At 35.6% G+C, this 26643-nt stretch overlaps 3 non-coding genes across 3 annotated transcripts; all 3 read right to left on the bottom strand.

Annotated features, from left to right (window-relative positions):
* Positions 1-1823: 1823 nt before the first annotated feature.
* Positions 1824-1906, bottom strand: TRNAL-UAG (transfer RNA leucine (anticodon UAG)). Its single transcript has one exon. It is a non-coding gene; the product is annotated as a tRNA-Leu (tRNA).
* Positions 1907-3809: 1903 nt separating this feature from the next.
* Positions 3810-3892, bottom strand: TRNAL-UAG (transfer RNA leucine (anticodon UAG)). Its single transcript has one exon. It is a non-coding gene; the product is annotated as a tRNA-Leu (tRNA).
* A 995-nt stretch (positions 3893-4887) lies between these two features.
* On the bottom strand, positions 4888-4960 carry TRNAF-GAA (transfer RNA phenylalanine (anticodon GAA)). The gene has a single exon. It is a non-coding gene; the product is annotated as a tRNA-Phe (tRNA).
* Positions 4961-26643: the final 21683 nt, after the last annotated feature.

Raw genomic sequence — 26643 nt, 5'->3', positions numbered from 1 at the left:
CACCACCCCAAAAAAGTCAATAAATAACATTTTTTATATGCGTACTTTTCGTCTGCATTAATTTTTAAACCTCCATTTATTTTGTTTGGATATTAGAAATGTTAGATTTCTCACAAATGCGGTGATGCACCACATTTCTTCAGAAACTACTGTTTGGCCACACAGCAGGGCTTTGAAAGGAAGAGCCCTATTTGGGTTTTGCAATGCAGATTTTGCAGGAATACCTTGCAGATGAAATTTGCAGAGTACCAAAACAGCAGAAAACCTCCCAAAGTGACCACATTTTAGAAATTATTTTGCACAATGAGTTAATCAACACCTGCAATTACTATTGTCAGCCTATAGGTGTTTTCACTCTGAACCATCCAGCATTGCAAGTATGCCAGTTTAGTGCCCAGCTTTTGCTTGCAGAGACAAGCAACCCATACATTTTTAAGTGGGCTCTACTCACTGGAGCAATGTCAAATATGTAGATGCTTTGTCTCACCATTAAAGTAGAAACCTCCTATATTTCAAATTAAAGATGACGGACCTGTGTGGAGCTTGTGTTTTTTGCCTTTTTGACTTTGTCCACAGCATATTTTTTAAGGACATTTGTCTCAGTAATGCCTCAGTGTTTCAAAGTCAAACAAGCTGACTATAATCATTCAGCTAGTGTCTGATAAGTGCTGTCTGTTTCAGCTATCAGGTTACCTTTTAATCCTCTTACAGCTAAGTCAATCTGAAATAAAACAAAATAGAGGAAAAATTACTAAAAAACATTCATGTGTTCAAAAGGAAAAAGTTACCGTTTCTCAAATTTTTAACATTTTGTTTTCTGTAGATAGTTAAGATTTTTAGGCCTTTTGATCATGATCAGTCCATGTGCTTTGTTTAATATCTCCTTAAAATGTAAACGGTGAAGAAAAAGCATTTTGCCGAAACCCGGGATTGGACTAGGGACCTTTAGATCTTCAGTCTAACGCTCTCCCAACTGAGCTATTTCGGCCATATCTATACATTTTCTGGGGGGTTTGACACTCTGCAAATGTCAAGTGTCACACCTGGAGGGATATATTATAATTTTTCATTTGACTGTTTTTTGAAGCATGATTTCTATTTGAAACGCCTTCCATTTTGCTGTACATATTTAATAACATTCATTAACTATTTGTGAATGAGTAGAAAAAGACAGCAATTTTGCCATTGAATTTTTACATTTTCAGTTTGTCTCCATGCACCAGTATAATTCTGACCCTGTGCTTCTAGAATAGGTCATGGTCGCACATAAAACACAATTTGCATGCATAATGTTACATCAAGTTTTATTTTTTATGAGATGCAAACAATTGGAGCAAAAAAGAGACAAAAATTTAGAGAAAATATTTTATTGATTGTTAAAAGTGAGACCATTTGTCCCAAAATGTGCTGAAACATGTCAGAATGACATGGGCATTTCACATTTTTTAAACTATGATTACCTACTTGTTAAGTTTTTGTTTATTAAATATCGTTATGGTCTATTGATGTGTGAGGTGAAAACTATGAAAGTAGACTTACCAGCAAATCCGTTTCTAGATATATTTCATGACAGCACTGTAGAAGGTTGATTCCCTACCCTAATAGGGACAGAGAACACAAAGAGGTGAAATAGTCCCTCCTCATTGACTGTCCAAAGGATTTTTCTAGTGCCAAAAGAACAACAGACATATGCACAAAAAATCTGTTTGATGTTCCTAGAGTTCTTTTTTGAGAGGACAAATTCAGATTCACTCCAAAGACTCTCAGGAAACTTTTCAAAACCACATTACATGAAGATAAAGTTTCTTGAAATTAAATGTTGATGTCAGAAGTGGGATTTGAACCCACGCCTCCAGGGGAAACTGCAACCTAAACGCAGCGCCTTAGACCACTCGGCCATCTTGACTTCGATATGCAATTGGAACTTAACTCCTTCCATGCTAGTCAGCAGAAATGTTACCATTCCTTGTGATTAAAAACTTGTCACACCACCCCAAAAAAGTCAATAAATAACATTTTTTATATGCGTACTTTTCGTCTGCATTAATTTTTAAACCTCCATTTATTTTGTTTGGATATTAGAAATGTTAGATTTCTCACAAATGCGGTGATGCACCACATTTCTTCAGAAACTACTGTTTGGCCACACAGCAGGGCTTTGAAAGGAAGAGCCCTATTTGGGTTTTGCAATGCAGATTTTGCAGGAATACCTTGCAGATGAAATTTGCAGAGTACCAAAACAGCAGAAAACCTCCCAAAGTGACCACATTTTAGAAATTATTTTGCACAATGAGTTAATCAACACCTGCAATTACTATTGTCAGCCTATAGGTGTTTTCACTCTGAACCATCCAGCATTGCAAGTATGCCAGTTTAGTGCCCAGCTTTTGCTTGCAGAGACAAGCAACCCATACATTTTTAAGTGGGCTCTACTCACTGGAGCAATGTCAAATATGTAGATGCTTTGTCTCACCATTAAAGTAGAAACCTCCTATATTTCAAATTAAAGATGACGGACCTGTGTGGAGCTTGTGTTTTTTGCCTTTTTGACTTTGTCCACAGCATATTTTTTAAGGACATTTGTCTCAGTAATGCCTCAGTGTTTCAAAGTCAAACAAGCTGACTATAATCATTCAGCTAGTGTCTGATAAGTGCTGTCTGTTTCAGCTATCAGGTTACCTTTTAATCCTCTTACAGCTAAGTCAATCTGAAATAAAACAAAATAGAGGAAAAATTACTAAAAAACATTCATGTGTTCAAAAGGAAAAAGTTACCGTTTCTCAAATTTTTAACATTTTGTTTTCTGTAGATAGTTAAGATTTTTAGGCCTTTTGATCATGATCAGTCCATGTGCTTTGTTTAATATCTCCTTAAAATGTAAGCGGTGAAGAAAAAGCATTTTGCCGAAACCCGGGATTGGACTAGGGACCTTTAGATCTTCAGTCTAACGCTCTCCCAACTGAGCTATTTCGGCCATATCTATACATTTTCTGGGGGGTTTGACACTCTGCAAATGTCAAGTGTCACACCTGGAGGGATATATTATAATTTTTCATTTGACTGTTTTTTGAAGCATGATTTCTATTTGAAACGCCTTCCATTTTGCTGTACATATTTAATAACATTCATTAACTATTTGTGAATGAGTAGAAAAAGACAGCAATTTTGCCATTGAATTTTTACATTTTCAGTTTGTCTCCATGCACCAGTATAATTCTGACCCTGTGCTTCTAGAATAGGTCATGGTCGCACATAAAACACAATTTGCATGCATAATGTTACATCAAGTTTTATTTTTTATGAGATGCAAACAATTGGAGCAAAAAAGAGACAAAAATTTAGAGAAAATATTTTATTGATTGTTAAAAGTGAGACCATTTGTCCCAAAATGTGCTGAAACATGTCAGAATGACATGGGCATTTCACATTTTTTAAACTATGATTACCTACTTGTTAAGTTTTTGTTTATTAAATATCGTTATGGTCTATTGATGTGTGAGGTGAAAACTATGAAAGTAGACTTACCAGCAAATCCGTTTCTAGATATATTTCATGACAGCACTGTAGAAGGTTGATTCCCTACCCTAATAGGGACAGAGAACACAAAGAGGTGAAATAGTCCCTCCTCATTGACTGTCCAAAGGATTTTTCTAGTGCCAAAAGAACAACAGACATATGCACAAAAAATCTGTTTGATGTTCCTAGAGTTCTTTTTTGAGAGGACAAATTCAGATTCACTCCAAAGACTCTCAGGAAATTTTTCAAAACCACATTACATGAAGATAAAGTTTCTTGAAATTAAATGTTGATGTCAGAAGTGGGATTTGAACCCACGCCTCCAGGGGAAACTGCAACCTAAACGCAGCGCCTTAGACCACTCTGCCATCTTGACTTCGATATGCAATTGGAACTTAACTCCTTCCATGCTAGTCAGCAGAAATGTTACCATTCCTTGTGATTAAAAACTTGTCACACCACCCCAAAAAAGTCAATAAATAACATTTTTTATATGCGTACTTTTCGTCTGCATTAATTTTTAAACCTCCATTTATTTTGTTTGGATATTAGAAATGTTAGATTTCTCACAAAAGCGGTGATGCACCACATTTCTTCAGAAACTACTGTTTGGCCACACAGCAGGGCTTTGAAAGGAAGAGCCCTATTTGGGTTTTGCAATGCAGATTTTGCAGGAATACCTTGCAGATGAAATTTGCAGAGTACCAAAACAGCAGAAAACCTCCCAAAGTGACCACATTTTAGAAATTATTTTGCACAATGAGTTAATCAACACCTGCAATTACTATTGTCAGCCTATAGGTGTTTTCACTCTGAACCATCCAGCATTGCAAGTATGCCAGTTTAGTGCCCAGCTTTTGCTTGCAGAGACAAGCAACCCATACATTTTTAAGTGGGCTCTACTCACTGGAGCAATGTCAAATATGTAGATGCTTTGTCTCACCATTAAAGTAGAAACCTCCTATATTTCAAATTAAAGATGACGGACCTGTGTGGAGCTTGTGTTTTTTGCCTTTTTGACTTTGTCCACAGCATATTTTTTAAGGACATTTGTCTCAGTAATGCCTCAGTGTTTCAAAGTCAAACAAGCTGACTATAATCATTCAGCTAGTGTCTGATAAGTGCTGTCTGTTTCAGCTATCAGGTTACCTTTTAATCCTCTTACAGCTAAGTCAATCTGAAATAAAACAAAATAGAGGAAAAATTACTAAAAAACATTCATGTGTTCAAAAGGAAAAAGTTACCGTTTCTCAAATTTTTAACATTTTGTTTTCTGTAGATAGTTAAGATTTTTAGGCCTTTTGATCATGATCAGTCCATGTGCTTTGTTTAATATCTCCTTAAAATGTAAACGGTGAAGAAAAAGCATTTTGCCGAAACCCGGGATTGGACCAGGGACCTTTAGATCTTCAGTCTAACGCTCTCCCAACTGAGCTATTTCGGCCATATCTATACATTTTCTGGGGGGTTTGACACTCTGCAAATGTCAAGTGTCACACCTGGAGGGATATATTATAATTTTTCATTTGACTGTTTTTTGAAGCATGATTTCTATTTGAAACGCCTTCCATTTTGCTGTACATATTTAATAACATTCATTAACTATTTGTGAATGAGTAGAAAAAGACAGCAATTTTGCCATTGAATTTTTACATTTTCAGTTTGTCTCCATGCACCAGTATAATTCTGACCCTGTGCTTCTAGAATAGGTCATGGTCGCACATAAAACACAATTTGCATGCATAATGTTACATCAAGTTTTATTTTTTATGAGATGCAAACAATTGGAGCAAAAAAGAGACAAAATTTTAGAGAAAATATTTTATTGATTGTTAAAAGTGAGACCATTTGTCCCAAAATGTGCTGAAACATGTCAGAATGACATGGGCATTTCACATTTTTTAAACTATGATTACCTACTTGTTAAGTTTTTGTTTATTAAATATCGTTATGGTCTATTGATGTATGAGGTGAAAACTATGAAAGTAGACTTACCAGCAAATCCGTTTCTAGATATATTTCATGACAGCACTGTAGAAGGTTGATTCCCTACCCTAATAGGGACAGAGAACACAAAGAGGTGAAATAGTCCCTCCTCATTGACTGTCCAAAGGATTTTTCTAGTGCCAAAAGAACAACAGACATATGCACAAAAAATCTGTTTGATGTTCCTAGAGTTCTTTTTTGAGAGGACAAATTCAGATTCACTCCAAAGACTCTCAGGAAATTTTTCAAAACCACATTACATGAAGATAAAGTTTCTTGAAATTAAATGTTGATGTCAGAAGTGGGATTTGAACCCACGCCTCCAGGGGAAACTGCAACCTAAACGCAGCGCATTAGACCACTCAGCCATCTTGACTTCGATATGCAATTGGAACTTAACTCCTTCCATGCTAGTCAGCAGAAATGTTACCATTCCTTGTGATTAAAAACTTGTCACACCACCCCAAAAAAGTCAATAAATAACATTTTTTATATGCGTACTTTTCGTCTGCATTAATTTTTAAACCTCCATTTATTTTGTTTGGATATTAGAAATGTTAGATTTCTCACAAATGCGGTGATGCACCACATTTCTTCAGAAACTACTGTTTGGCCACACAGCAGGGCTTTGAAAGGAAGAGCCCTATTTGGGTTTTGCAATGCAGATTTTGCAGGAATACCTTGCAGATGAAATTTGCAGAGTACCAAAACAGCAGAAAACCTCCCAAAGTGACCACATTTTAGAAATTATTTTGCACAATGAGTTAATCAACACCTGCAATTACTATTGTCAGCCTATAGGTGTTTTCACTCTGAACCATCCAGCATTGCAAGTATGCCAGTTTAGTGCCCAGCTTTTGCTTGCAGAGACAAGCAACCCATACATTTTTAAGTGGGCTCTACTCACTGGAGCAATGTCAAATATGTAGATGCTTTGTCTCACCATTAAAGTAGAAACCTCCTATATTTCAAATTAAAGATGACGGACCTGTGTGGAGCTTGAGTTTTTTGCCTTTTTGACTTTGTCCACAGCATATTTTTTAAGGACATTTGTCTCAGTAATGCCTCAGTGTTTCAAAGTCAAACAAGCTGACTATAATCATTCAGCTAGTGTCTGATAAGTGCTGTCTGTTTCAGCTATCAGGTTACCTTTTAATCCTCTTACAGCTAAGTCAATCTGAAATAAAACAAAATAGAGGAAAAATTACTAAAAAACATTCATGTGTTCAAAAGGAAAAAGTTACCGTTTCTCAAATTTTTAACATTTTGTTTTCTGTAGATAGTTAAGATTTTTAGGCCTTTTGATCATGATCAGTCCATGTGCTTTGTTTAATATCTCCTTAAAATGTAAACGGTGAAGAAAAAGCATTTTGCCGAAACCCGGGATTGGACTAGGGACCTTTAGATGTTCAGTCTAACGCTCTCCCAACTGAGCTATTTCGGCCATATCTATACATTTTCTGGGGGGTTTGACACTCTGCAAATGTCAAGTGTCACACCTGGAGGGATATATTATAATTTTTCATTTGACTGTTTTTTGAAGCATGATTTCTATTTGAAACGCCTTCCATTTTGCTGTACATATTTAATAACATTCATTAACTATTTGTGAATGAGTAGAAAAAGACAGCAATTTTGCCATTGAATTTTTACATTTTCAGTTTGTCTCCATGCACCAGTATAATTCTGACCCTGTGCTTCTAGAATAGGTCATGGTCGCACATAAAACACAATTTGCATGCATAATGTTACATCAAGTTTTATTTTTTATGAGATGCAAACAATTGGAGCAAAAAAGAGACAAAAATTTAGAGAAAATATTTTATTGATTGTTAAAAGTGAGACCATTTGTCCCAAAATGTGCTGAAACATGTCAGAATGACATGGGCATTTCACATTTTTTAAACTATGATTACCTACTTGTTAAGTTTTTGTTTATTAAATATCGTTATGGTCTATTGATGTGTGAGGTGAAAACTATGAAAGTAGACTTACCAGCAAATCCGTTTCTAGATATATTTCATGACAGCAATGTAGAAGGTTGATTCCCTACCCTAATAGGGACAGAGAACACAAAGAGGTGAAATAGTCCCTCCTCATTGACTGTCCAAAGGATTTTTCTAGTGCCAAAAGAACAACAGACATATGCACAAAAAATCTGTTTGATGTTCCTAGAGTTCTTTTTTGAGAGGACAAATTCAGATTCACTCCAAAGACTCTCAGGAAATTTTTCAAAACCACATTACATGCCTCCAGGGGAGACTGCGACCTAAACGCAGCGCCTTAGACCACTTGGCCATCCTGACTTCGATATGCAATTGGAACTTAACTCCTTCCATGCTAGTCAGCAGAAATGTTACCATTCCTTGTGATTAAAAACTTGTCACACCACCCCAAAAAAGTCAATAAATAACATTTTTTATATGCGTACTTTTCGTCTGCATTAATTTTTAAACCTCCATTTATTTTGTTTGGATATTAGAAATGTTAGATTTCTCACAAATGCGGTGATGCACCACATTTCTTCAGAAACTACTGTTTGGCCACACAGCAGGGCTTTGAAAGGAAGAGCCCTATTTGGGTTTTGCAATGCAGATTTTGCAGGAATACCTTGCAGATGAAATTTGCAGAGTACCAAAACAGCAGAAAACCTCCCAAAGTGACCACATTTTAGAAATTATTTTGCACAATGAGTTAATCAACACCTGCAATTACTATTGTCAGCCTATAGGTGTTTTCACTCTGAACCATCCAGCATTGCAAGTATGCCAGTTTAGTGCCCAGCTTTTGCTTGCAGAGACAAGCAACCCATACATTTTTAAGTGGGCTCTACTCACTGGAGCAATGTCAAATATGTAGATGCTTTGTCTCACCATTAAAGTAGAAACCTCCTATATTTCAAATTAAAGATGACGGACCTGTGTGGAGCTTGTGTTTTTTGCCTTTTTGACTTTGTCCACAGCATATTTTTTAAGGACATTTGTCTCAGTAATGCCTCAGTGTTTCAAAGTCAAACAAGCTGACTATAATCATTCAGCTAGTGTCTGATAAGTGCTGTCTGTTTCAGCTATCAGGTTACCTTTTAATCCTCTTACAGCTAAGTCAATCTGAAATAAAACAAAATAGAGGAAAAATTACTAAAAAACATTCATGTGTTCAAAAGGAAAAAGTTACCGTTTCTCAAATTTTTAACATTTTGTTTTCTGTAGATAGTTAAGATTTTTAGGCCTTTTGATCATGATCAGTCCATGTGCTTTGTTTAATATCTCCTTAAAATGTAAACGGTGAAGAAAAAGCATTTTGCCAAAACCCAGGATTGGACCAGGGACCTTTAGATGTTCAGTCTAACGCTCTCCCAACTGAGCTATTTCGGCCATATCTATACATTTTCTGGGGGGTTTGACACTCTGCAAATGTCAAGTGTCACACCTGGAGGGATATATTATAATTTTTCATTTGACTGTTTTTTGAAGCATGATTTCTATTTGAAACGCCTTCCATTTTGCTGTACATATTTAATAACATTCATTAACTATTTGTGAATGAGTAGAAAAAGACAGCAATTTTGCCATTGAATTTTTACATTTTCAGTTTGTCTCCATGCACCAGTATAATTCTGACCCTGTGCTTCTAGAATAGGTCATGGTCGCACATAAAACACAATTTGCATGCATAATGTTACATCAAGTTTTATTTTTTATGAGATGCAAACAATTGGAGCAAAAAAGAGACAAAAATTTAGAGAAAATATTTTATTGATTGTTAAAAGTGAGACCATTTGTCCCAAAATGTGCTGAAACATGTCAGAATGACATGGGCATTTCACATTTTTTAAACTATGATTACCTACTTGTTAAGTTTTTGTTTATTAAATATCGTTATGGTCTATTGATGTGTGAGGTGAAAACTATGAAAGTAGACTTACCAGAAAATCTGTTTCTAGATATATTTCATGACAGCACTGTAGAAGGTTGATTCCCTACCCTAATAGGGACAGAGAACACAAAGAGGTGAAATAGTCCCTCCTCATTGACTGTCCAAAGGATTTTTCTAGTGCCAAAAGAACAACAGACATATGCACAAAAAATCTGTTTGATGTTCCTAGAGTTCTTTTTTGAGAGGACAAATTCAGATTCACTCCAAAGACTCTCGGGAAATTTTTCAAAACCACATTACATGAAGATAAAGTTTCTTGAAATTAAATGTTGATGTCAGAAGTGGGATTTGAACACACGCCTCCAGGAGAGACTGCGACCTGAACGCAGCGCCTTAGACCGCTCGGCCATCCTGACTTCGATATGAAATTGGAACTTAACTCCTTCCATGCTAGTCAGCAGAAATGTTACCATTCCTTGTGATTAAAAACTTGTCACACCACCCCAAAAAAGTCAATAAATAACATTTTTTATATGCGTACTTTTCGTCTGCATTAATTTTTAAACCTCCATTTATTTTGTTTGGATATTAGAAATGTTAGATTTCTCACAAATGCGGTGATGCACCACATTTCTTCAGAAACTACTGTTTGGCCACACAGCAGGGCTTTGAAAGGAAGAGCCCTATTTGGGTTTTGCAATGCAGATTTTGCAGGAATACCTTGCAGATGAAATTTGCAGAGTACCAAAACAGCAGAAAACCTCCCAAAGTGACCACATTTTAGAAATTATTTTGCACAATGAGTTAATCAACACCTGCAATTACTATTGTCAGCCTATAGGTGATTTCACTCTGAACCATCCAGCATTGCAAGTATGCCAGTTTAGTGCCCAGCTTTTGCTTGCAGAGACAAGCAACCCATACATTTTTAAGTGGGCTCTACTCACTGGAGCAATGTCAAATATGTAGATGCTTTGTCTCACCATTAAAGTAGAAACCTCCTATATTTCAAATTAAAGATGACGGACCTGTGTGGAGCTTGTGTTTTTTGCCTTTTTGACTTTGTCCACAGCATATTTTTTAAGGACATTTGTCTCAGTAATGCCTCAGTGTTTCAAAGTCAAACAAGCTGACTATAATCATTCAGCTAGTGTCTGATAAGTGCTGTCTGTTTCAGCTATCAGGTTACCTTTTAATCCTCTTACAGCTAAGTCAATCTGAAATAAAACAAAATAGAGGAAAAATTACTAAAAAACATTCATGTGTTCAAAAGGAAAAAGTTACCGTTTCTCAAATTTTTAACATTTTGTTTTCTGTAGATAGTTAAGATTTTTAGGCCTTTTGATCATGATCAGTCCATGTGCTTTGTTTAATATCTCCTTAAAATGTAAACGGTGAAGAAAAAGCATTTTGCCGAAACCCGGGATTGGACTAGGGACCTTTAGATGTTCAGTCTAACGCTCTCCCAACTGAGCTATTTCGGCCATATCTATACATTTTCTGGGGGGTTTGACACTCTGCAAATGTCAAGTGTCACACCTGGAGGGATATATTATAATTTTTCATTTGACTGTTTTTTGAAGCATGATTTCTATTTGAAACGCCTTCCATTTTGCTGTACATATTTAATAACATTCATTGACTATTTGTGAATGAGTAGAAAAAGACAGCAATTTTGCCATTGAATTTTTACATTTTCAGTTTGTCTCCATGCACCAGTATAATTCTGACCCTGTGCTTCTAGAATAGGTCATGGTCGCACATAAAACACAATTTGCATGCATAATGTTACATCAAGTTTTATTTTTTATGAGATGCAAACAATTGGAGCAAAAAAGAGACAAAAATTTAGAGAAAATATTTTATTGATTGTTAAAAGTGAGACCATTTGTCCCAAAATGTGCTGAAACATGTCAGAATGACATGGGCATTTCACATTTTTTAAACTATGGTTACCTACTTGTTAAGTTTTTGTTAATTAAGTATCGTTATGGTCTATTGATGTATGAGGTGAAAACTATGAAAGTAGACTTACCAGCAAATCCGTTTCTAGATATATTTCATGACAGCACTGTAGAAGGTTGATTCCCTACCCTAATAGGGACAGAGAACACAAAGAGGTGAAATAGTCCCTCCTCATTGACTGTCCAAAGGATTTTTCTAGTGCCAAAAGAACAACAGACATATGCACAAAAAATCTGTTTGATGTTCCTAGAGTTCTTTTTTGAGAGGACAAATTCAGATTCACTCCAAAGACTCTCAGGAAATTTTTCAAAACCACATTACATGCCTCCAGGGGAGACTGCGACCTGAACGCAGCGCCTTAGACCGCTCGGCCATCCTGACTTCGATATGCAATTGGAACTTAACTCCTTCCATGCTAGTCAGCAGAAATGTTACCATTCCTTGTGATTAAAAACTTGTCACACCACCCCAAAAAAGTCAATAAATAACATTTTTTATATGCGTACTTTTCGTCTGCATTAATTTTTAAACCTCCATTTATTTTGTTTGGATATTAGAAATGTTAGATTTCTCACAAATGCGGTGATGCACATCTCCTTAAAATGTAAATGGTGAAGAAAAAGCATTTTGCCAAAACCCGGGACCTTTAGATCTTCAGTCTAATGCTCTCCCAACTGAGCTATTTCGGCCATATCTATACATTTTCTGGGGGGTATGACACTCTGCAAATGTCAAGTGTCACACCTGGAGGGATATATTATAATTTTTCATTTGAGTGTTTTTTGAAGCATGATTTCTATTTGAAACGCCTTCCATTTTGCTGTACATATTTAATAACATTCATTAACTATTTGTGAATGAGTAGAAAAAGACAGCAATTTTGCCATTGAATTTTTACATTTTCAGTTTGTCTCCATGCACCAGTATAATTCTGACCCTGTGCTTCTAGAATAGGTCATGGTCGCACATAAAACACAATTTGCATGCATAATGTTACATCAAGTTTTATTTTTTATGAGATGCAAACAATTGGAGCAAAAAAGAGACAAAAATTTAGAGAAAATATTTTATTGATTGTTAAAAGTGAGACCATTTGTCCCAAAATGTGCTGAAACATGTCAGAATGATATGGGCATTTCACATTTTTTAAACTATGATTACCTACTTGTTAAGTTTTTGTTTATTAAGTATCGTTATGGTCTATTGATGTATGAGGTGAAAACTATGAAAGTAGACTTACCAGCAAATCCGTTTCTAGATATATTTCATGACAGCACTGTAGAAGGTTGATTCCCTACCCTAATAGGGACAGAGAACACAAAGAGGTGAAATAGTCCCTCCTCATTGACTGTCCAAAGGATTTTTCTAGTGCCAAAAGAACAACAGACATATGCACAAAAAATGTGTTTGATGTTCCTAGAGTTCTTTTTTGAGAGGACAAATTCAGATTCACTCCAAAGACTCTCAGGAAATTTTTCAAAACCACATTACTAAGTTTTGTTTGACCTCATCTAATCAATAAATGAAGATAAAGTTTCTTGAAATTAAATGTTGATGTCAGAAGTGGGATTTGAACCCACTCCTCCAGGGGAGACTGCGACCTGAACGTTGCGCCTTAGACCGCTCGGCCATCCTGACTTTGATATGCAATTGGAACTTAACTCCTTCCATGCTAGTCAGCAGAAATGTTACCATTCCTTGTGATTACAAACTTGTCACACCACCCCAAAAAAGTCAATAAATAACATTTTTTATATGCGTACTTTTCGTCTGCATTAATTTTTAAACCTCCATTTATTTTGTTTGGATATTAGAAATGTTAGATTTCTCACAAATACGGTGATGCACCACATTTCTTCAGAAACTACTGTTTGGCCACACAGCAGGGCTTTGAAAGGAAGAGCCCTATTTGGGTTTTGCAATGCAGATTTTGCAGGAATACCTTGCAGATGAAATTTGCAGAGTACCAAAATAGCAGAAAACCTCCCAAAGTGACCACATTTTAGAAATTATTTTGCACAATGAGTTAATCAACACCTGCAATTACTATTGTCAGCCTATAGGTGTTTTCACTCTGAACCATCCAGCATTGCAAGTATGCCAGTTTAGTGCCCAGCTTTTGCTTGCAGAGGCAAGCAACCCATACATTTTTAAGTGGGCTCTACTCACTGGAGCAATGTCAAATATGTAGATGCTTTGTCTCACCATTAAAGTAGAAACCTCCTATATTTCAAATTAAAGATGACGGACCTGTGTGGAGCTTGTGTTTTTTGCCTTTTTGACTTTGTCCACAGCATATTTTTTAAGGACATTTGTCTCAGTAATGCCTCAGTGTTTCAAAGTCAAACAAGCTGACTATAATCATTCAGCTAGTGTCTGATAAGTGCTGTCTGTTTCAGCTATCAGGTTACCTTTTAATCCTCTTACAGCTAAGTCAATCTGAAATAAAACAAAATAGAGGAAAAATTACTAAAAAACATTCATGTGTTCAAAAGGAAAAAGTTACCGTTTCTCAAATTTTTAACATTTTGTTTTCTGTAGATAGTTAAGATTTTTAGGCCTTTTGATCATGATCAGTCCATGTGCTTTGTTTAATATCTCCTTAAAATGTAAATGGTGAAGAAAAAGCATTTTGCCGAAACCCGGGACCTTTAGATATTCAGTCTAACGCTCTCCCAACTGAGCTATTTCGGCCATATCTATACATTTTCTGGGGGGTTTGACACTCTGCAAATGTCAAGTGTCACACCTGGAGGGATATATTATAATTTTTCATTTGACTGTTTTTTGAAGCATGATTTCTATTTGAAACGCCTTCCATTTTGCTGTACATATTTAATAACATTCATTAACTATTTGTGAATGAGTAGAAAAAGACAGCAATTTTGCCATTGAATTTTTACATTTTCAGTTTGTCTCCATGCACCAGTATAATTCTGACCCTGTGCTTCTAGAATAGGTCATGGTCGCACATAAAACACAATTTGCATGCATAATGTTACATCAAGTTTTATTTTTTATGAGATGCAAACAATTGGAGCAAAAAAGAGACAAAAATTTAGAGAAAATATTTTATTGATTGTTAAAAGTGAGACCATTTGTCCCAAAATGTGCTGAAACATGTCAGAATGACATGGGCATTTCACATTTTTTAAACTATGATTACCTACTTGTTAAGTTTTTGTTTATTAAGTATCGTTATGGTCTATTGATGTATGAGGTGAAAACTATGAAAGTAGACTTACCAGCAAATCCGTTTCTAGATATATTTCATGACAGCACTGTAGAAGGTTGATTCCCTACCCTAATAGGGACAGAGAACACAAAGAGGTGAAATAGTCCCTCCTCATTGACTGTCCAAAGGATTTTTCTAGTGCCAAAAGAACAACAGACATATGCACAAAAAATCTGTTTGATGTTCCTAGAGTTCTTTTTTGAGAGGACAAATTCAGATTCACTCCAAAGACTCTCAGGAAATTTTTCAAAACCACATTACTAAGTTTTGTTTGACCTCATCTAATCAATAAATGAAGATAAAGTTTCTTGAAATTAAATGTTGATGTCAAAAGTGGGATTTGAACCCACGCCTCCAGGGGAGAATTCGACCTGAACGCTGCGCCTTTGACCGCTCGGCCATCCTGACTTCGATATGCAATTGGAACTTAACTCCTTCCATGCTAGTCAGCAGAAATGTTACCATTCCTTGTGATTACAAACTTGTCACACCACCCCAAAAAAGTCAATAAATAACATTTTTTATATGCGTACTTTTCGTCTGCATTAATTTTTAAACCTCCATTTATTTTGTTTGGATATTAGAAATGTTAGATTTCTCACAAATACGGTGATGCACCACATTTCTTCAGAAACTACTGTTTGGCCACACAGCAGGGCTTTGAAAGGAAGAGCCCTATTTGGGTTTTGCAATGCAGATTTTGCAGGAATACCTTGCAGATGAAATTTGCAGAGTACCAAAACAGCAGAAAACCTCCCAAAGTGACCACATTTTAGAAATTATTTTGCACAATGAGTTAATCAACACCTGCAATTACTATTGTCAGCCTATAGGTGTTTTCACTCTGAACCATCCAGCATTGCAAGTATGCCAGTTTAGTGCCCAGCTTTTGCTTGCAGAGGCAAGCAACCCATACATTTTTAAGTGGACTCTACTCACTGGAGCAATGTCAAATATGTAGATGCTTTGTCTCACCATTAAAGTAGAAACCTCCTATATTTCAAATTAAAGATGACGGACCTGTGTGGAGCTTGTGTTTTTTGCCTTTTTGACTTTGTCCACAGCATATTTTTTAAGGACATTTGTCTCAGTAATGCCTCAGTGTTTTAAAGTCAAACAAGCTGACTATAATCATTCAGCTAGTGTCTGATAAGTGCTGTCTGTTTCAGCTATCAGGTTACCTTTTAATCCTCTTACAGCTAAGTCAATCTGAAATAAAACAAAATAGAGGAAAAATTACTAAAAAACATTCATGTGTTCAAAAGGAAAAAGTTACCATTTCTCAAATTTTTAACATTTTGTTTTCTGTAGACAGTTAAGATTTTTAGGCCTTTTGATCATGATCAGTCCATGTGCTTTGTTTAATATCTCCTTAAAATGTAAACGGTGAAGAAAAAGCATTTTGCCGAAACCCGGGATTGGACCAGCGACCTTGAGATCTTCAGTCTAACGCTCTCCCAACTGAGCAATTTCGGCCATATCTATACATTTTCTGGGGGGTTTGACACTCTGCAAATGTCAAGTGTCACACCTGGAGGGATATATTATAATTTTTCATTTGACTGTTTTTTGAAGCATGATTTCTATTTGAAACGCCTTCCATTTTGCTGTACATATTTAATAACATTCATTAACTATTTGTGAATGAGTAGAAAAAGACAGCAATTTTGCCATTGAATTTTTACATTTTCAGTTTGTCTCCATGCACCAGTATAATTCTGACCCTGTGCTTCTAGAATAGGTCATGGTCGCACATAAAACACAATTTGCATGCATAATGTTACATCAAGTTTTATTTTTTATGAGATGCAAACAATTGGAGCAAAAAAGAGACAAAAATTTAGAGAAAATATTTTATTGATTGTTAAAAGTGAGACCATTTGTCCCAAAATGTGCTGAAACATGTCAGAATGACATGGGCATTTCACATTTTTTAAACTATGATTACCTACTTGTTAAGTTTTTGTTTATTAAGTATCGTTATGGCCTATTGATGTATGAGGTGAAAACTATGAAAGTAGACTTACCAGCAAATCCGTTTCTAGATATATTTCATGACAGCACTGTAGAAGGTTGATTCCCTACCCTAATAGGGACAGAGAACACAAAGAGGTGAAATAGTCCCTCCTCATTGACTGTCCAAAGGATTTTTCTAGTGCCAAAAGAACAACAGACATATGCACAAAAAATCTGTTTGATGTTCCTAGAGTTCTTTTTTGTGAGGACAAATTCAGATTCACTCCAAAGACTCTCAGGAAATTTTTCAAAACCACATTACTAAGTTTTGTTTGACCTCATCTAATCAATAAATGAAGAAAAAAGTTTCTTGAAATTAAAAGTTGATGTCAGAGGTGGGATTTGAACCACTTGTAAACGGTGAAGAAAAAGCATTTTGCCGAAACCCGGGATTGGAACAGGGACCTTTGGATCTTCAGTCTAACGCTCTCCCAACTGAGCTATTTCGGCCATATCTATACCTTTTCTGGGGGGTTTGACACTCTGCAAATGTCAAGTGTCACACCTGGAGGGATATATTATAATTTTTCATTTGACTGTTTTTTGAAGCATGATTTCTATTTGAAACGCCTTCCATTTTGCTGTACATATTTAATAACATTCATTAACTATTTGTGAATGAGTAGAAAAAGACAGCAATTTTGCCATTGAAGTTTTACATTTTCAGTTTGTCTCCATGCACCAGTATAATTCTAACCCTGTGCTTCTAGAATAGGTCATGGTCGCACATAAAACACAATTTGCATGCATAATGTTACATCAAGATTTATTTTTTATGAGATGCAAACAATTGGAGCAAAATAGAGACAAAAATTTAGAGAAAATATTTTATTGATTGTTAATGTTAAAAGTGAGACCATTTGTCCCAAAATGTGCTGAAACATGTCAGAATGACATGGGCATTTCACATTTTTTAAACTATGATTACCTACTTGTTAAGTTTTTGTTTATTAAGTATCGTTATGGTCTATTGATGTATGAGGTGAAAACTATGAAAGTAGACTTACCAGCAAATCCGTTTCTAGATATATTTCATGACAGTACTGTAGAAGGTTGATTCCCTACCCTAATAGGGACAGAGAACACAAAGAGGTGAAATAGTCCCTCCTCATTGACTGTCCAAAGGATTTTTCTAGTGCCAAAAGAACAACAGACATATGCACAAAAAATCTGTTTGATGTTCCTAGAGTACTTTTTTGAGAGGACAAATTCAGATTCACTCCAAAGACTCTCAGGAAATTTTTCAAAACCACATTACTAAGTTTTGTTTGACCTCATCTAATCAATAAATGAAGATAAAGTTTCTTGAAATTAAATGTTGATGTCAAAAGTGGGATTTGAACACACAACTCCACCTGAATGCAGCGCCTTAGACCGCTCGGCCATCCTGACTTTGATATGCAATTGGAACTTAACTCCTTCCATGCTAGTCAGCAGAAATGTTACCATTCCTTGTGATTAAAAACTTGTCACACCACCCCAAAAAGTCAATAAATAACATTTTTTATATGCGTACTTTTCGTCTGCATTAATTTTTAAACCTCCATTTATTTTGTTTGGATATTAGAAATGTTAGATTTCTCACAAATGCGGTGATGCACCACATTTCTTCAGAAACTACTGTTTGGCCACACAGCAGGGATTTGAAAGGAAGAGCCCTATTTGGGTTTTGCAATGCAGATTTTGCAGGAATACCTTGCAGATGAAATTTGCAGAGTACCAAAACAGCGGAAAACCTCCCAAAGTGACCACATTTTAGAAATTATTTTGCACAATGAGTTAATCAACACCTGCAATTACTATTGTCAGCCTATAGGTGTTTTCACTCTGAACCATCCAGCATTGCAAGTATGCCAGTTTAGTGCCCAGCTTTTGCTTGCAGAGACAAGCAACCCATACATTTTTAAGTGGGCTCTACTCACTGGAGCAATGTCAAATATGTAGATGCTTTGTCTCACCATTAAAGTAGAAACCTCCTATATTTCAAATTGAAGATGACGGACCTGTGTGGAGCTTGTGTTTTTTGCCTTTTTGACTTTGTCCACAGCATATTTTTTAAGGACATTTGTCTCAGTAATGCCTCAGTGTTTCAAAGTCAAACAAGCTGACTATAATCATTCAGCTAGTGTCTGATAAGTGCTGTCTGTTTCAGCTATCAGGTTACCTTTTAATCCTTTTACAGCTAAGTCAATCTGAAATAAAACAAAATAGAGGAAAAATTACTAAAAAACATTCATGTGTTCAAAAGGAAAAAGTTACCGTTTCTCAAATTTTTAACATTTTGTTTTCTGTAGATAGTTAAGATTTTTAGGCCTTTTGATCATGATCAGTCCATGTGCTTTGTTTAATATCTCCTTAAAATGTAAACGGTGAAGAAAAAGCATTTTGCCAAAACCCGGGATTGGACCAGGGACCTTTAGATCTTCAGTCTAACACTCTCCCAACTGAGCTATTTCGGCCATATCTATACATTTTCTGGGGGGTTTGACACTCTGCAAATGTCAAGTGTCACACCTGGAGGGATATATTATAATTTTTCATTTGACTGTTTTTTGAAGCATGATTTCTATTTGAAACGCCTTCCATTTTGTTGTACATATTTAATAACATTCATTAACTATTTGTGAATGAGTAGAAAAAGACAGCAATTTTGCCATTGAATTTTTACATTTTCAGTTTGTCTCCATGCACCAGTATAATTCTGACCCTGTGCTTCTAGAATAGGTCATGGTCGCACATAAAACACAATTTGCATGCATAATGTTACATCAAGTTTTATTTTTTATGAGATGCAAACAATTGGAGCAAAAAAGAGACAAAAATTTAGAGAAAATATTTTATTGATTGTTAATGTTAAAAGTGAGACCATTTGTCCCAAAATGTGCTGAAACATGTCAGAAGGACATGGGCATTTCACATTTTTTAAACTATGATTACCTACTTGTTAAATTTTTGTTTATTAAGTATCGTTATGGTCTATTGATGTATGAGGTGAAAACTATGAAAGTAGACTTACCAGCAAATCCGTTTCTAGATATATTTCATGACAGCACTGTAGAAGGTTGATTCCCTACCCTAATAGGGACAGAGAACACAAAGAGGTGAAATAGTCCCTCCTCATTGACTGTCCAAAGGATTTTTCTAGTGCCAAAAGAACAACAGACATATGCACAAAAAATCTGTTTGATGTTCCTACAGTTCTTTTTTGAGAGGACAAATTCAGATTCACTCCAAAGACTCTCAGGAAATTTTTCAAAACCACATTACTAAGTTTTGTTTGACCTCATCTAATCAATAAATGAAGAAAAAAGTTTCTTGAAATTAAAAGTTGATGTCAGAGGTGGGATTTGAACCACTTGTAAACGGTGAAGAAAAAGCATTTTGCCGAAACCCGGGATTGGACCAAGGACCTTTAGATCTTCAGTCTAACGCTCTCCCAACTGAGCTATTTCAGCCATATCTATACATTTTCTGGGGGGTTTGACACTCTGCAAATGTCAAGTGTCACACCTGGAGGGATATATTATAATTTTTCATTTGACTGTTTTTTGAAGCATGATTTCTATTTGAAACACCTTCCATTTTGCTGTACATATTTAATAACATTCATTAACTATTTGTGAATGAGTAGAAAAAGACAGCAATTTTGCCATTGAATTTTTACATTTTCAGTTTGTCTCCATGCACCAGTATAATTCTGACCCTGTGCTTCTAGAATAGGTCATGGTCGCACATAAAACACAATTTGCATGCATAATGTTACATCAAGTTTTATTTTTTATGAGATGCAAACAATTGGAGCAAAAAAGAGACAAAAATTTAGAGAAAATATTTTATTGATTTTTAATGTTAAAAGTGAGACCATTTGTCCCAAAATGTGCTGAAACATGTCAGAATGACATGGGCATTTCACATTTTTTAAACTATGATTACCTACTTGTTACGTTTTTGTTTATTAAGTATCGTTATGGTCTATTGATGTATGAGGTGAAAACTATGAAAGTAGACTTACCAGCAAATCCGTTTCTAGATATATTTCATGACAGCACTGTAGAAGGTTGATTCCCTACCCTAATAGGGACAGAGAACACAAAGAGGTGAAATAGTCCCTCCTCATTGACTGTCCAAAGGATTTTTCTAGTGCCAAAAGAACAACAGACATATGCACAAAAAATCTGTTTGATGTTCCTACAGTTCTTTTTTGAGAGGACAAATTCAGATTCACTCCAAAGACTCTCAGGAAATTTTTCAAAACCACATTACTAAGTTTTGTTTGACCTCATCTAATCAATAAATGAAGAAAAAAGTTTCTTGAAATTAAAAGTTGATGTCAGAGGTGGGATTTGAACCACTTGTAAACGGTGAAGAAAAAGCATTTTGCCGAAACCCGGGATTGGACCAGGGACCTTTAGATGTTCAGTCTAACGCTCTCCCAACTGAGCTATTTCGGCCATATCTATACAATTTCTGGGGGTTTTGACACTCTGCAAATGTCAAGTGTGACACCTGGAGGGATATATTATAATTTTTCATTTGACTGTTTTTTGAAGCATGATTTCTATTTGAAACGCCTTCCATTTTGCTGTACATATTTAATAACATTCATTAACTATTTGTGAATGAGTAGAAAAAGACAGCAATTTTGCCATTGAAGTTTTACATTTTCAGTTTGTCTCCATGCACCAGTATAATTCTGACCCTGTGCTTCTAGAATAGGTCATGGTCGCACATAAAACACAATTTGCATGCATAATGTTACATCAAGTTTTATTTTTTATGAGATGCAAACAATTGGAGCAAAAAAGAGACAAAAATTTAGAGAAAATATTTTATTGATTTTTAATGTTAAAAGTGAGACCATTTGTCCCAAAATGTGCTGAAACATGTCAGAATGACATGGGCATTTCACATTTTTTAAACTATGATTACCTACTTGTTACGTTTTTGTTTATTAAGTATTGTTATGGTCTATTGATGTATGAGGTGATAACTATGAAAGTAGACTTACCAGCAAATCCGTTTCTAGATATATTTCATGACAGCACTGTAGAAGGTTGATTCCCTACCCTAATAGGGACAGAGAACACAAAGAGGTGAAATAGTCCCTCCTCATTGACTGTCCAAAGGATTTTTCTAGTGCCAAAAGAACAACAGACATATGCACAAAAAATCTGTTTGATGTTCCTAGAGTTCTTTTTTGAGAGGACAAATTCAGATTCACTCCAAAGACTCTCAGGAAATTTTTCAAAACCACATTACTAAGTTTTGTTTGACCTCATCTAATCAATAAATGAAGATAAAGTTTCTTGAAATAAAATGTTGATGTCAGAAGTGGGATTTGAACCCACGCCTCCAGGGGAGACTGCTACCTGAACGCAGCGCCTTAGACCGCTCTGCCATCCTGACTTCGATATGCAATTGGAACTTAACTCCTTCCATGCTAGTCAGCAGAAATGTTACCATTCCTTGTGATTAAAAACTTGTCACACCACCCCAAAAAAGTCAATAAATAACATTTTTTATATGCGTACTTTTCGTCTGTATTAATTTTTAAACCTCCATTTATTTTGTTTGGATATTAGAAATGTTTGATTTCTCACAAATGCGGTGATGCACCACATTTCTTCAGAAACTACTGTTTGGCCACACAGCAGGGCTTTGAAAGGAAGAGCCCTATTTGGGTTTTGCAATGCAGATTTTGCAGGAATACCTTGCAGATGAAATTTGCAGAGTACAAAAACAGCAGAAAACCTCCCAAAGTGACCACATTTTAGAAATTATTTTGCACAATGAGTTAATCAACACCTGCAATTACTATTGTCAGCCTATAGGTGTTTTCACTCTGAACCATCCAGCATTGCAAGTATGCCAGTTTAGTGCCCAGCTTTTGCTTGCAGAGGCAAGCAACCCATACATTTTTAAGTGGGCTCTACTCACTGGAGCAATGTCAAATATGTAGATGCTTTGTCTCACCATTAAAGTAGAAACCTCCTATATTTCAAATTAAAGATGACGGACCTGTGTGGAGCTTGTGTTTTTTGCCTTTTTGACTTTGTCCACAGCATATTTTTTAAGGACATTTGTCTCAGTAATGCCTCAGTGTTTCAAAGTCAAACAAGCTGACTATAATCATTCAGCTAGTGTCTGATAAGTGCTGTCTGTTTCAGCTATCAGGTTACCTTTTAATCCTCTTACAGCTAAGTCAATCTGAAATAAAACAAAATAGAGGAAAAATTACTAAAAAACATTCATGTGTTCAAAAGGAAAAAGTTACCGTTTCTCAAATTTTTAACATTTTGTTTTCTGTAGATAGTTAAGATTTTTAGGCCTTTTGATCATGATCAGTCCATGTGCTTTGTTTAATATCTCCTTAAAATGTAAATGGTGAAGAAAAAGCATTTTGCCGAAACCCGGGACCTTTAGATCTTCAGTCTAACGCTCTCCCAACTGAGCTATTTCGGCCATATCTATACATTTTCTGGGGGGTTTGACACTCTGCAAATGTCAAGTGTCACACCTGGAGGGATATATTATAATTTTTCATTTGACTGTTTTTTGAAGCATGATTTCTATTTGAAACGCCTTCCATTTTGCTGTACATATTTAATAACATTCATTAACTATTTGTGAATGAGTAGAAAAAGACAGCAATTTTGCCATTGAATTTTTACATTTTCAGTTTGTCTCCATGCACCAGTATAATTCTGACCCTGTGCTTCTAGAATAGGTCATGGTCGCACATAAAACACAATTTGCATGCATAATGTTACATCAAGTTTTATTTTTTATGAGATGCAAACAATTGGAGCAAAAAAGAGACAAAAATTTAGAGAAAATATTTTATTGATTGTTAAAAGTGAGACCATTTGTCCCAAAATGTGCTGAAACATGTCAGAATGACATGGGCATTTCACATTTTTTAAACTATGATTACCTACTTGTTAAGTTTTTGTTTATTAAGTATCGTTATGGTCTATTGATGTATGAGGTGAAAACTATGAAAGTAGACTTACCAGCAAATCCGTTTCTAGATATATTTCATGACAGCACTGTAGAAGGTTGATTCCCTACCCTAATAGGGACAGAGAACACAAAGAGGTGAAATAGTCCCTCCTCATTGACTGTCCAAAGGATTTTTCTAGTGCCAAAAGAACAACAGACATATGCACAAAAAATCTGTTTGATGTTCCTAGAGTTCTTTTTTGAGAGGACAAATTCAGATTCACTCCAAAGACTCTCAGGAAATTTTTCAAAACCACATTACTAAGTTTTGTTTGACCTCATCTAATCAATAAATGAAGATAAAGTTTCTTGAAATTAAATGTTGATGTCAGAAGTGGGATTTGAACCCACGCCTCCAGGGGAGACTGCTACCTGAACGCAGCGCCTTAGACCGCTCTGCCATCCTGACTTCGATATGCAATTGGAACTTAACTCCTTCCATGCTAGTCAGCAGAAATGTTACCATTCCTTGTGATTAAAAACTTGTCACACCACCCCAAAAAAGTCAATAAATAACATTTTTTATATGCGTACTTTTCGTCTGTATTAATTTTTAAACCTCCATTTATTTTGTTTGGATATTAGAAATGTTAGATTTCTCACAAATGCGGTGATGCACCACATTTCTTCAGAAACTACTGTTTGGCCACACAGCAGGGCTTTGAAAGGAAGAGCCCTATTTGGGTTTTGCAATGCAGATTTTGCAGGAATACCTTGCAGATGAAATTTGCAGAGTACAAAAACAGCAGAAAACCTCCCAAAGTGACCACATTTTAGAAATTATTTTGCACAATGAGTTAATCAACACCTGCAATTACTATTGTCAGCCTATAGGTGTTTTCACTCTGAACCATCCAGCATTGCAAGTATGCCAGTTTAGTGCCCAGCTTTTGCTTGCAGAGACAAGCAACCCATACATTTTTAAGTGGGCTCTACTCACTAGAGCAATGTCAAATATGTAGATGCTTTGTCTCACCATTAAAGTAGAAACCTCCTATATTTCAAATTTAAGATGACGGACCTGTGTGGAGCTTGTGTTTTTTGCCTTTTTGACTTTGTCCACAGCATATTTTTTAAGGACATTTGTCTCAGTAATGCCTCAGTGTTTCAAAGTCAAACAAGCTGACTATAATCATTCAGCTAGTGTCTGATAAGTGCTGTCTGTTTCAGCTATCAGGTTACCTTTTAATCCTCTTACAGCTAAGTCAATCTGAAATAAAACAAAATAGAGGAAAAATTACTAAAAAACATTCATGTGTTCAAAAGGAAAGTTACCGTTTCTCAAATTTTTAACATTTTGTTTTCTGTAGATAGTTAAGATTTTTAGGCCTTTTGATCAAGATCAGTCCATGTGCTTTGTTTAATATCTCCTTAAAATGTAAACGGTGAAGAAAAAGCATTTTGCCGAAACCCGGGACCTTTAGATCTTCAGTCTAACGCTCTCCCAACTGAGCTATTTCAGCCATATCTATACATTTTCTGGGGGGTTTGACACTCTGCAAATGTCAAGTGTCACACCTGGAGGGATATATTATAATTTTTCATTTGACTGTTTTTTGAAGCATGATTTCTATTTGAAACGCCTTCCATTTTGCTGTACATATTTAATAACATTCATTAACTATTTGTGAATGAGTAGAAAAAGACAGCAATTTTGCCATTGAATTTTTACATTTTCAGTTTGTCTCCATGCACCAGTATAATTCTGACCCTGTGCTTCTAGAATAGGTCATGGTCGCACATAAAACACAATTTGCATGCATAATGTTACATCAAATTTTATTTTTTATGAGATGCAAACAATTGGAGCAAAAAAGAGACAAAATTTTAGAGAAAATATTTTATTGATTGTTAATGTTAAAAGTGAGACCATTTGTCCCAAAATGTGCTGAAACATGTCAGAATGACATGGGCATTTCACATTTTTTAAACTATGATTACCTACTTGTTAAGTTTTTGTTTATTAAGTATCGTTATGGTCTATTGATGTATGAGGTGAAAACTATGAAAGTAGACTTACCAGCAAATCCGTTTCTAGATATATTTCATGACAGCACTGTAGAAGGTTGATTCCCTACCCTAATAGGGACAGAGAACACAAAGAGGTGAAATAGTCCCTCCTCATTGACTGTCCAAAGGATTTTTCTAGTGCCAAAAGAACAACAGACATATGCACAAAAAATCTGTTTGATGTTCCTAGAGTTCTTTTTTGAGAGGACAAATTCAGATTCACTCCAAAGACTCAGGAAATTTTTCAAAACCACATTACTAAGTTTTGTTTGACTCATCTAATCAATAAATGAAGATAAAGTTTCTTGAAATTAAATGTTGATGTCAGAAGTGGGAGAAGTGGGAGTCTGCGACCTGAACGCAGCGCCTTAGACCGCTCGGCCATCCTGACTTCGATATGCAATTGGAACTTAACTCCTTCCATGCTAGTCAGCAGAAATGTTACCATTTCTTGTGATTAAAAACTTGTCACACCACCCCAAAAAAGTCAATAAATAACATTTTTTATATGCGTACTTTTCGTCTGCATTAATTTTTAAATCTCCATTTATTTTGTTTGGATATTAGAAATGTTAGATTTCTCACAAATGCGGTGATGCGCCACATTTCTTCAGAAACTACTGTTTGGCCACACAGCAGGGCTTTGAAAGGAAGAGCCCTATTTGGGTTTTGCAATGCAGATTTTGCAGGAATACCTTGCAGATGAAATTTGCAGAGTACCAAAACAGCAGAAAACCTCCCAAAGTGACCACATTTTAGAAATTATTTTGCACAATGAGTTAATCAACACCTGCAATTACTATTGTCAGCCTATAGGTGTTTTCACTCTGAACCATCCAGCATTGCAAGTATGCCAGTTTAGTGCCCAGCTTTTGCTTGCAGAGACAAGCAACCCATACATTTTTAAGTGGGCTCTACTCACTGGAGCAATGTCAAATATGTAGATGCTTTGTCTCACCATTAAAGTACAAACCTCCTATATTTCAAATTAAAGATGACGGACCTTTGTGGAGCTTGTGTTTTTTGCCTTTTTGACT

This window comes from Dendrobates tinctorius, unplaced genomic scaffold, assembly GCF_039654945.1.
Source record: "Dendrobates tinctorius isolate UK_male_01 unplaced genomic scaffold, ASM3965494v1 ptg000350l, whole genome shotgun sequence".
Taxonomy (NCBI): domain Eukaryota; kingdom Metazoa; phylum Chordata; class Amphibia; order Anura; family Dendrobatidae; genus Dendrobates; species Dendrobates tinctorius.
This window is presented reverse-complemented; position numbering and strand designations above follow the sequence as displayed.